Raw genomic sequence first — 11,188 nt, 5'->3', positions numbered from 1 at the left:
GTTTGCTCTGTAGCAGAAGCACAGAGTCTTGGAGCGTCAAGCTGCAGTGCTCTTCTCTCAGACGCTGCCTTTATAACCACATTGCTCTTATTTACACCCATTTTCACGTGGTTTGCGATTATTTACATGGCTTTTGCTAGTCGTTGTGGCTATTTGTTGCTATTTACATGGCTATTTGTTGGTATTTACATGGTTAGTTGTTGGTATTTACATGGTTAGTTGTTGGTATTTACATGGTTAGTTGTTGGTATTTACATGGTTAGTTGTTGGTATTTACATGGTTAGTTGTTGGTATTTACACGGTTAGTTGTTGGTATTTACATGGTTAGTTGTTGGTATTTACATGGTTAGTTGTTGGTATTTACATGGTTAGTTGTTGGTATTTACATGGTTAGTTGTTGGTATTTACACGGTTAGTTGTTGGTATTTACATGGTTAGTTGTTGGTATTTACACGGTTAGTTGTTGGTATTTACACGGTTAGTTGTTGGTATTTACATGGTTAGTTGTTGGTATTTACATGGTTAGTTGTTGGTATTTACATGGTTAGTTGTTGGTATTTACACGGTTAGTTGTTGGTATTTACATGGTTGTTGGTATTTACATGGTTAGTTGTTGGTATTTACATGGTTAGTTGTTGGTATTTACATGGTTAGTTGTTGGTATTTACATGGTTAGTTGTTGGTATTTACATGGTTGTTGGTATTTACATGGTTAGTTGTTGGTATTTACATGGTTAGTTGTTGGTATTTACATGGTTAGTTGTTGGTATTTACATGGTTAGTTGTTGGTATTTACATGGTTGTTGGTATTTACATGGTTAGTTGTTGGTATTTACATGGTTAGTTGTTGGTATTTACATGGTTAGTTGTTGGTATTTACACGGTTAGTTGTTGGTATTTACACGGTTAGTTGTTGGTATTTACATGGTTAGTTGTTGGTATTTACATGGTTAGTTGTTGGTATTTACATGGTTAGTTGTTGGTATTTACATGGTTAGTTGTTGGTATTTACATGGTTAGTTGTTGGTATTTACATGGTTAGTTGTTGGTATTTACACGGTTAGTTGTTGGTATTTACACGGTTAGTTGTTGGTATTTACACGGTTAGTTGTTGGTATTTACATGGTTAGTTGTTGGTATTTACATGGTTAGTTGTTGGTATTTACATGGTTAGTTGTTGGTATTTACATGGTTAGTTGTTGGTATTTACATGGTTAGTTGTTGGTATTTACACGGTTAGTTGTTGGTATTTACACGGTTAGTTGTTGGTATTTACACGGTTAGTTGTTGGTATTTACACGGTTAGTTGTTGGTATTTACATGGTTAGTTGTTGGTATTTACATGGTTAGTTGTTGGTATTTACACGGTTAGTTGTTGGTATTTACACGGTTAGTTGTTGGTATTTACATGGTTAGTTGTTGGTATTTACATGGTTAGTTGTTGGTATTTACATGGTTAGTTGTTGGTATTTACATGGTTAGTTGTTGGTATTTACATGGCTATTTACATGGCTTTCGAGTTGATGCATCTACAAATTTGTTTCTTATCTACAGAGCTTGATGATAATAACATGAAGCCTGGAAGATAAGATGATTCGTTTTCATATTGATGTTTATTTTCTAGATAGAATGTTGTTATCCAGAGGTGGCTGTTATCAATAGGTGGCTGTTATCCAGAGGTGGCTGTTATCCGAAGGTGCCTGTTATCCAGAGATGTGCGTGGTGAGACATGGGGAGGGAGGAGGAAGAGGCACAGGTGAGGAAGGGAGCAAAAAGCTGTTTGGTTAATGAGTTGAGGTTAATGGTGGGAAGTAATGAGGGAACGCGGGGGGAGATTACCAGCAGTTGTAATGGATGGCGGTAATTGGTGGCCACAACCCTGGTAAGCTGCCAGTTAAGGCAACGGATGGAGGTAAGGCTAGAGGTAACGGTTGCTGGTAAGGAACATAGTCAATCAGTGGATAGAACAGATGAAGGCAAGAAGCAGATGAAAGAGATGGAGGCAAAAAGGTTCTGGAAAAAATGAAGAAAACAGATGAAAATATCTGCAACAATGAGTGTGTCCGAGCATTTTGGTGACTTTGGTGTGTGAACACTGGTGAAAACGGCGCCGGGCGGAGGTAACGGCCTGACTTTAGCTCATATGGTAACGGGTAAATATAAAGTGTGTAATTGACAGCAAAATTCGGTGTTAAGTTTCTCTTACGAGATGGAGAGTGATGGGAAGCTTCCCTTTCTAAATGTAACAGTCACGGAAAGGAATAGTGTCCACACCGCTGTCTACACTAAGAAAACGAACATAGGAATGTGCCTTAATGCCAATAGTGACTGCCCAGACAGGTACAAGCGGAGTGTTGTCAACGCTTACGTCGACCGAGCTCTCACTCACCGCTCTGGTTGGAAGCAGGTCGACGAAGAACTCTGTAGGGTAAGGCAGGTCCTAGTTAACAATGGGTTCTCTAACTGTTAAGTTGAAGACGTCATTAAAAGAAAGGTGATGAGCGATGCAACCTCTGAAGCGTCAACTAGCAAAACACCTGTATCTCCTATTAGATTGTTTGTGTGAATTACATTGAAGAATAGAGGAATTGCCTGTACAGACTGAGAGAAAGCAGGACAAGAGGACACAGTTGGTGGCTGAAAACGCAAATGAGCCGAAGGGACGTAAGAAAGTACTCATACCATGATCGGGTAGTTAACAAGTGAAAAGCTCTAAAAAAGGATGTTGTGGAAGCCACCTCCATCCACAACTTTATCACGTGATTCGACAAAGAATTTGGATGTCCGAGCAGAAAAAGCTGAAACGAGACAATTAAAAGGCTAACAGGCGGGGCATGAAGAACTACACCAAACTCCCCCGTAGATAATAATAGGTAAGAACTGCTAGGTAAGTACCAACTCAACGGGAGTATGTAGGGACACAGTCACACCCGAGGGTGTAGGTGGTGACCTAGACACACCAGGGGGGTGTAGGTGGTGACCCAGACACACCCGGGGGTGTAGGTGGTGACCCAGACACACCCGAGGGTGTAGGTGGTGACCCAGACACACCCGGGGGTGTAGGTGGTGACCCAGACACACCAGGGGGTGTAGGTGGTGACCCAGACACACCAGGGGGTGTAGGTGGTGACCCAGACACACCCGGGGGTGTAGGTGGTGACCCAGACACACCCGAGGGTGTAGGTGGTGACCCAGACACACCCGGGGGTGTTGGTGGTGACCCAGACACACCCGGGGGTGTAGGTGGTGACCCAGACACACCCGGGGGTGTAGGTGGTGACCCAGACACACCCGGGGGTGTAGGTGGTGACCCAGACACACCCGGGGGTGTAGGTGGTGACCCAGACACACCAGGGGGTGTAGGTGGTGACCCAGACACACCCGAGGGTGTAGGTGGTGACCCAGACACACCCGGGGGTGTAGGTGGTGACCCAGACACACCCGGGGGTGTAGGTGGTGACCCAGACACACCCGGGGGTGTAGGTGGTGACCCAGACACACCAGGGGGTGTAGGTGGTGACCCAGACACACCCGAGGGTGTAGGTGGTGACCCAGACACACCCGGGGGTGTAGGTGGTGACCCAGACACACCCGGGGGTGTAGGTGGTGACCCAGACACACCCGAGGGTGTAGGTGGTGACCCAGACACACCCGAGGGTGTAGGTGGTGACCCAGACACACCCGGGGGTGTAGGTGGTGACCCAGACACACCCGAGGGTGTAGGTGGTGACCCAGACACACCCGAGGGTGTAGGTGGTGACCCAGACACACCCGGGGGTGTAGGTGGTGACCCAGACACACCCGGGGGTGTAGGTGGTGACCCAGACACACCCGAGGGTGTCGGTGGTGACCCAGACACACCCGAGGGTGTAGGTGGTGACCCAGACACACCCGAGGGTGTAGGTGGTGACCCAGACACACCCGAGGGTGTAGGTGGTGACCCAGACACACCCGGGGGTGTAGGTGGTGACCCAGACACACCCGGGGGTGTAGGTGGTGACCCAGACACACCCGGGTGTAGGTGGTGACCCAGACACACCCGAGGGTGTAGGTGGTGACCCAGACACACCCGGGGGTGTAGGTGGTGACCCAGACACACCCGGGGTGTAGGTGGTGACCCAGATACACCCGGGGTGTAGGTGGTGACCCAGACACACCCGGGGGTGTAGGTGGTGACCCAGACACACCCGGGGGTGTAGGTGGTGACCCAGACACACCCGAGGGTGTAGGTGGTGACCCAGACACACCCGGGGTGTTGGTGGTGACCCAGACACACCCGGGGGTGTAGGTGGTGACCCAGACACACCCGGGGTGTAGGTGGTGACCCAGACACACCCGGGGGTGTAGGTGGTGACCCAGACACACCCGAGGGTGTAGGTGGTGACCCAGACACACCCGAGGGTGTAGGTGGTGACCCAGACACACCCGAGGGTGTAGGTGGTGACCCAGACACACCCGGGGTGTAGGTGGTGACCCAGACACACCCGGGGGTGTAGGTGGTGACCCAGACACACCCGTGGGTGTAGGTGGTGACCCAGACACACCCGGGGTGTAGGTGGTGACCCAGACACACCCGGGGGTGTAGGTGGTGACCCAGACACACCCGAGGGTGTAGGTGGTGACCCAGACACACCCGAGGGTGTAGGTGGTGACCCAGACACACCCGAGGGTGTAGGTGGTGACCCAGACACACCCGGGGGTGTAGGTGGTGACCCAGACACACCCGGGGGTAGGTGGTGACCCAGACACACCCGTGGGTGTAGGTGGTGACCCAGACACACCCGGGGGTGTAGGTGGTGACCCAGACACACCCGGGGGTGTAGGTGGGTAGAAGGGATGAAGTCGTAGCGACGATTTTTTTTAACCTGACGTCCATGTGTCACAGGACAAAAGTCGTCCATGTGTCACAGGACAAAAGTCGTCCATGTGTCACAGGACAAAAGTCGTCCATGTGTCACAGGTCAACAGTCGTCCATGTGTCACAGGTCAACAGTCGTCCATGTGTCACAGGTCAAAAGTCGTCCATGTGTCACAGGACAAAAGTCGTCCATGTGTCACAGGACAAAAGTCGTCCATGTGTCACAGGTCAAAAGTCGCCCATGTGTCACAGGACAAAAGTCGTCCATGTGTCACAGGTCAACAGTCGTCCATGTGTCACAGGACAAAAGTCGTCCATGTGTCACAGGTCAAAAGTCGTCCATGTGTCACAGGACAAAAGTCGTCCATGTGTCACAGGTCAGCAGTCGTCCATGTGTCGCAGGTCAAAAGTCGTCCATGTGTCGCAGGTCAAAAGTCGTCCATGTGTCACAGGACAAAAGTCGTCCATGTGTCACAGGTCAGCAGTCGTCCATGTGTCACAGGTCAACAGTCGTCCATGTGTCACAGGTCAACAGTCGTCCATGTGTCACAGGTCAAAAGTCGTCCATGTGTCACAGGACAAAAGTCGTCCATGTGTCACAGGTCAGCAGTCGTCCATGTGTCACAGGTCAACAGTCGTCCATGTGTCACAGGTCAACAGTCGTCCATGTGTCACATGTCAACAGTCGTCCATGTGTCACAGGTCAAAAGTCGTCCATGTGTGACAGGACAAAAGTCGTCCATGTGTCACAGGACAAAAGTCGTCAATGTGTCACAGGACAAAAGTCGTCCATGTGTGACAGGACAAAAGTCGTCCATGTGTCACAGGACAAAAGTCGTCCATGTGTCACAGGTCAAAAGTCGTCCATGTGTCACAGGTCAAAAGTCGTCCATGTGTCACAGGTCAAAAGTCGTCCATGTGTCACAGGTCAAAAGTCGTCCATGTGTCACAGGTCAAAAGTCGTCCATGTGTGACAGGACAAAAGTCGTCCATGTGTCACAGGACAAAAGTCGTCAATGTGTCACAGGACAAAAGTCGTCAATGTGTCACAGGTCAACAGTCGTCAATGTGTCACAGGTCAACAGTCGTCCATGTGTCACAGGACAAAAGTCGTCCATGTGTCACAGGACAAAAGTCGTCCATGTGTCACAGGACAAAAGTCGTCCATGTGTCACAGGACAAAAGTCGTTCATGTGTCAAAGGTCAACAGTCGTCCATGTGTCACAGGTCAACAGTCGTCCATGTGTCACAGGTCAACAGTCGTCCATGTGTCACAGGTCAACAGTCGTCCATGTGTCACAGGTCAACAGTCGTCCATGTGTCACAGGTCAACAGTCGTCCATGTGTCACAGGTCAACAGTCGTCCATGTGTCACAGTCAACAGTCGTCCATGTGTCACAGTTCAACAGTCGTCCATGTGTCACAGGTCAACAGTCGTCCATGTGTCACAGGTCAACAGTCGTCTGTCACAGTCAACAGTCGTCCATGTGTCACAGGTCAAAAGTCCATGTGTCACAGGTCAACAGTCGTCCATGTGTCACAGGTCAAAAGTCGTCCATGTGTCACAGGTCAAAAGTCGTCCATGTGTCACAGGTCAACAGTCGTCCATGTGTCACAGGACAAAAGTCGTCCATGTGTCACAGGTCAACAGTCGTCCATGTGTCACAGGTCAACAGTCGTCCATGTGTCACAGGACAAAAGTCGTCCATGTGTCACAGGACAAAAGTCGTCCATGTGTCACAGGACAAAAGTCGTCCATGTGTCACAGGACAAAAGTCGTCCATGTGTCACAGGACAAAAGTCGTCCATGTGTCACAGGACAAAAGTCGTCCATGTGTCACAGTGTCGTGACGCTGAACCCCGGTTCATTCCGAACACAGCGATTACACAACACATAACACCTTGCCTCAGCAACCGTTACTACCACCGTGGACTCCTACACACACCAGACCCTTGAGGCGTACCACTAGGTTTGTACTGGAACACAATGAATGAACATACGGAAGGTATTTAAAGGCCGTCGGGTTTTGTCATTTAATTACAAAGAATAGACTCTGACAAATAATACTATATTAATTAACATACTCTATTAGGTCAATACACTTCCAATACCCATAGACCACTTGACCTCCGCGGTCACCACCCACACTCGTAACTTCCGCCTAAGTCCCTAATACGGAATGATTACTACAACGCTCCACACCCGGTTAGTCTTACATTCAATACTCACATACTGCAGACTTAACTTGGTCACTAAGATCACAACAGGCTCTCGCATAGCTGTCTGCTACACTTCGCTGCTGCCACAACCGGAGATGCGGAGGACTTCCCAGTTCCACTCCCACAATCAGACTGACTCCAGCCATCCATGGCCTCAATCATTTCACCACGCCTCTTGAGGAAGGTATAATCCGATTAACCTTATCCCTAGAGCGGTAATCTTGTTCTAGAAGCCTGACGAAGAATAATTCCTCTTTCCAGGAATTATTAATTTGGCTAAACAGCTTCGGTCTTAATCCATTGACCTTTCTTAGATATGTGATCCATAGTCTGTCTACTTACATGTACTTTCAATCATCATTCGTTAAGTGTTGTAGTAATGATCCTCTAGCTAATAATTCCTACTAACTTGTGGATTACAACACCACTCCCCTCCTTAAACACGCATATGTCCCCATATGCATCATTGCAATGGTTCCATTAGTGCAAGGACCTGGAGGATGCACCCACCATATGTACAACTAAAAAATCATCCAATAAGTTCATCATACACACGATGAAATAAATTAAAATTTTCCCCGACATGACTCACAACACTTCTCCAACATATACATTATATTCACATCATAGCACAGGTAAATTAGTCTGTAATAATTTTTCCCATCCCAACAATGCACATATACCTAAACTGCTGACATATAATTACATACAAACATAACCATAAAATTACATGGACCAGAATGCTGGCACTTAAACAGAAATGACACTAGTCATTAATATATACACAACACATATATTCTAAGGTTCTTCATCCTTAGTAATAAGTTAATTACAATTTAACATCTTGCCCTGTACTGTTGACATAAGGGCTTACAATAATCACACAATGTTTCACTGGCCTCCTCCACAATTGGCAGCATCACTTCTCTTGTCTTCGTGTCCCATGGTTGCTAGGTCATAGATCCTCCATGACCCAGACAAAACCCAGGCTGTCCAGCCTGGTGAATGTTGTCAATGTCCCATCGTTGCTCTGAGCTAACGTGATCCTGGTCTCCAGAGCAACGGAGATTCCTACCCAGGGTCATGTTCCCTTGGGTCTGTGCTGACGTCTCGTTCCAGGGCACCAATCCCAGAACGCTGTAGATCCCTCACAGCTCTCTGGTCTAGGCCCATCCGCCCAGAGTGTGTCCACCTGTATTCACACCTTCCCGACCGCTGTACCTGCAAAATATTCCTCGGAGCCCCCTGGCTCAATCCCATTATCACGTAACCCCCTCGGCTCCTTACTCTCTCCCCGTATATAGCCTGAGCGCAGCTGCAAAACCATTGCAGCTGGCCCTTATCCCTGCTTTGATGTCAGGGGGCGAATTTCGCCTATAACGTCACGTTGGCTTCACTTCCTCCCCCTTTTTTTTTCTCTAGAATTACTGAGTGTAGCCTCATAGCTTCCCTTCTACTCTACCTGAAGCTCTGTGACATGATCCCGGGGGACCTTCTCAAGCCTAACACTCAGTAATGGTGCCGATGAGGTAATATACAGTATATACATACACATACATTATCACAATAAATACCTCATTAAAATAATTTCACACTTATGTCACTAAAACATCATACTGCCACTGGCTCGCCTCTAGCGAGATTCCTTTAACAACTTAATAAGAAATTAGTATATCTACTTCGCTTGTCCACTGCAACCACCAACACCTGAAATTTTGAAATTCTACATTGTAATCTTATCCCTAAGACTTACCCACTCCGACACAATTAATGAAAATTTTAATGAGAATAATGAATTTTTATTAGTCTTTTATGAGTGTTGCTAGATATATCGACTTGGCTCGCCTAGTGCAGCCACCAACTCGGCAATTATCCACATTTCATCTTATCCATAAGACTTACCCACTCCGACACACCATTACCTCTGGTCATCCCAACCACTGATGACCTCAATATAACGCCACACATCCCCACAACCACTTCCTGCGTCCTAACGCACCGACCTTGCTACGCCAATACTCACCTTACCGACCACTACCTGGCGCCCCTGCGCCACCATATACTCCACAAACCACACTCCATACCAGGCGTCCAAACGCCACTACACTACACCACCCAATGGCGTCCCCAACGCCCTCAACACAACACACGGCGTCCCAACGCCCTCAACACAACACCCGGCGTCCCCAACGCCCTCAACACAACACACGGCGTCCCCAACGCCCTCAACACAACACACGGCGTCCCCCAACGCCCTTAACACAACACACGGCGTCCCCAACGCCCTCAACACAACACACGGCGTCCCCAACGCCCTCAACACAACACACGGCGTCCCCAACGCCCTCAACACAACACACGGCGTCCCCAACGCCCTCAACACAACACACGGCGTCCCCAACGCCCTCAACACAACACACGGCGTCCCAACGCCCTCAACACAACACACGGCGTCCCCAACGCCCTCAACACAACACACGGCGTCCCCAACGCCCTCAACACAACACCCGGCGTCTCCAACGCCCTCAACACAACACCCGGCGTCCCCAACGCCATCAACACAACACACGGCGTCCCCAACGCCATCAACACAACACCCGGCGTCCCCAACGCCATCAACACAACACCTGGCGTCCCCAACGCCATCAACACAACACACGGCGTCCCCAACGCCATCAACACAACACACGGCGTCCCCAACGCCATCAACACAACACACGGCGTCCCCAACGCCATCAACACAACACACGGCGTCTCCAACGCCCTCAACACCATCACCACCACAGGCATATGCCTTGCGCCAGAGCGCATCAAAACACCACGAGACATCACCAAACGCAACACACACTGTCCCTTTTCTCTGGTAATCCGTTAATTACCTGACCCACAGTCGTCAGGTATAATATCTTGTGTAGTGGCCACCCGCCACACACTACCACCAGCGTTAACAGACTTCAACGTTAATGTCTACAATACACCAGTGTTACAACAACTAGTTATGCTACTCATGCTACACCTTGGCGGTACAATGCCAACAATGTCATGCACTATACTACATCCATAATATCAACAGTCAAAACATGCACATTACACTACGGTAATTACTATGCATTACGCTGGCGTCTAATAAGCCACTACACGTGCATTACACTACACACCCCGGCGTACAAACGCCAATCCACAACCATGCACTACACTCCCGGCGCCACACACCCCCACCAACGGGACACGCCAAGGTAACACTCTCATAATGCTACCTGCACCCACTAAAAATCTCCATGGACCTCTCCACGGTACACGAGACATCGAACCCCAGACGTCAAATTACGCGTCGCTCGCTATGCCTAGAAGTTCACAATTCACTTCGCCTATTTTCTGTTCGATGTAACGCCTGAAATCGCTCGAATCTTTACGTAATATTTAATTATCTTTAAAATATTAGGTTTACACTTTACGTGAAATTTAATTAACTTTAAATTACGTAGTTTTCACGATTAATTTCACCTTAGCAACGGTTTCTCACTATTTCCGCCTTACCAACAATATAAAACAAGCTCCAAGGTGCGGCTCGCTTGGCCCACCCATCGCTTGGCCCGCACATGGCCCACGCTGGCCCACGTTCACCCGCGCTAGTTTACCTCGCCACGCTGTATAATCCACACTACGAACACTGCACTTGTTTTGGATCCCGATGCTTCAGTGGTCCAAACTTGCATCTTAGCCGTCTCTCGTTGCGGGAATCTGGAAAGAAAGAAATAAACCCCACATGTGCCCCACAATGGCCTAGTCCCTTTAATTAACTAACTCCTCTGACCTGGTCTCACCTGACCCTTCTTTCGTCCGTCTAGTAACCCCCGTTCTCACCACAACCCGACGTCTACCATTTCCCGAACATTCCCTCACCAACTAAACCAGAACCACACTTCCTTCATCTCGCACAGTGTTCCAAAACCTGTTTGCGCTGCCACCAAATATGTCGTGACGCTGAACCCCGGTTCATTCCGAACACAGCGATTACACAACACATAACACCTTGCCTCAGCAACCGTTACTACCACCGTGTACTCCTCCACACACCAGACCCTTGAGGCGTACCACTAGGTTTGTAC

Source organism: Procambarus clarkii, chromosome 75, assembly GCF_040958095.1.
Source record: "Procambarus clarkii isolate CNS0578487 chromosome 75, FALCON_Pclarkii_2.0, whole genome shotgun sequence".
In the NCBI taxonomy this organism is placed as follows: Eukaryota; Metazoa; Arthropoda; class Malacostraca; order Decapoda; family Cambaridae; genus Procambarus; species Procambarus clarkii.
Note: the sequence above shows the minus strand (reverse complement) of the source record.